This window comes from Echinops telfairi, unplaced genomic scaffold (assembly GCF_000313985.2).
Source record: "Echinops telfairi isolate 266 unplaced genomic scaffold, ASM31398v2 ScPeMD7_5868;HRSCAF=6743_0, whole genome shotgun sequence".
Lineage (NCBI taxonomy): Eukaryota > Metazoa > Chordata > Mammalia > Afrosoricida > Tenrecidae > Echinops > Echinops telfairi.
The window spans coordinates 3,666,888-3,669,081 of record NW_022109767.1 but is presented as its reverse complement, the minus strand read 5'-3'; positions in this window follow the sequence as shown (position 1 = coordinate 3,669,081).

The window sequence follows — 2,194 nt, the reverse complement described above, 5'->3', positions numbered from 1 at the left end:
CATTAAATCTCAATTTCAATCTGTCCTAAGACACGGTTCCCTTAAAGCTGTAAATAAAAGAGAACTATTCTAAACAGATTAAGCGAACTGCACTGCAAGGAAAAACAAGAGTTGCGGCATTTAGACAAATGCAATGTGAATTAGCAATTTCCAGCAAAAGAGAAAGACAAAAGGAATACTCTATTAAACATCGCTGAGTGTCAGAGATTGCAGTCTAATTGCGAAGGCTTTTCATAGCACAGTAATTCACGTTGCTTGAAAACCTTCAAAGAAGTGGATATCCAGACGACGAGAAAACACATATACTCAGAAAAAAATTGTCTACCTAGAAAATCATGATTAAAGCTCAAGACAAAAATAAACAAGCAAACAAAATCCACTAAAACATAACAGATTCACAAGGTTCCGAGATATTTATACAAGGTTAACAAGCAAATGTCAATCACACTTCTATGAATTGATAACAAAAATATAGAGCCCCAAATTAAAACATTTTATTAGTTTAAACTCTTCCCAAAGAAAATGAGACTTAGTACAAATCTAACAAAGCAAGTATAGCATCTGTATTCTGAAAATTTTAAAATACCGATAAAAGAAATCAAAGAAGACGCACATAAGTGGAGAAATATATGGTGCACATGGTTTGGAATATTATAAACATGTCAACTCTCCCAAATTGATCTACAGTTTTAATGCTGTTTCTATCAAAACAGTGACAATATATTTCTTAGACATACAAAAGTATCTACTTAAGATTCATATAAACAGATCCTACAGCCCCTGCAGTAGCTTCAACAATCTTGGTAGAAGGAAGGTCGAAGGGATCCATGTTAGCAGTCACTGTATAAATACAGTGATTCAAAGAGTATGGTATTAGTAGAACGGGAACTCTATCGATCAATGGAATAGAGTGGAGAATCCAGAACGCAGCTCACACAAATAGGATCAAATTTTTATTGTGGTAAAATAAATATAACAAAAAAATTGTCATTTTGACCACTGAGTGTACAATTCAGTAATGCTAATTATATTCACCATGTTGTGTATTCACTACCATTCATTTCCCAAAGTTATCACCTCCACCAGAATTTCAGTGCCCTTTAAGCAATAATTCACCATCCTCCCTTCCTAATCCCCAATAACCACTAATAAATCTTTGCCTCAATTACAGATACTTCATATAAGTCGAATCATACAATTAAGTATCTGTCCTCTTTTGCCTGTCTTTCCTTAATGCACTAATTTAAAGTTTCGTCCATTTGTAGCATGCATCAGAACTTCATTTCTCTTGCGTGCTGAATAGTATTTCGTTATGTGAGTGAGTTGGGGCTGTCCAAGTCAAAAAGTATTGTTACAAAATAATAGACACCATTCCTAAATAAAAATATCAAAAGGTGAAGCTGTTGTTTCTCAAAATATCCCCATCTATGTCTAACATTTCTGAAGTCAATGATTCCTCAAAAAATATTGTGCATTCAATTTACCTCAAGTCAAAATCGCAGTTTTGACATCCTCCAGGGCCTCAAATTGTGTTTCTTTCTAAAGTTCTTTGAGTTTAGGATAGCAAAAAAAGAAGTCTAAAGGTGTAATATCAAGGCTGTAGGGTGGATGGTTTCCCATTGAAATTCTCACAAGGATAGGCATTATTATCGTGGTGAAATAAGCAGGTGCATTGTTGTGATGGAAGATAATCCCTCAGTGTATGTAATCTTGGTGGTCTCATTTCGCACCAACATAATATTCTGTTTCCTGTTTCCTAATAAGCTCTCATGATCACCCTGAGTCCTTGAAGAAAATCCATCCAAAAGATGGTCATCATAACCCTCTGAGCTGACTCCTCTGCTTTGAATTTAACATACCCCTCAGAAACCATTGTTTTCATTGGACCTCTTTTGAGGGAATCCTAAGACAAGTGTAGCACTGAGAGAAATTGTCTGCAGCCAGCCACTGATGTCAGAGACAGATTAAAGCACTCTGTATTTAGAATAAACCCATGCAGGTCTAAAACAGAGCCCTAGGGGCAATGTGTCTCACCCTCTGCGTTAGTCTGGGTAAACTGGAGAAACAAATCCACAGAAACTCACATGTATATAAGACAGAGTTTTATATAAAGGGTAAGTGCACATTAAGAAAGCTTTGCAACCCAATGCTGTCCAAGCCCATAAGTCCAACATTAGCCCATATATCCGACACC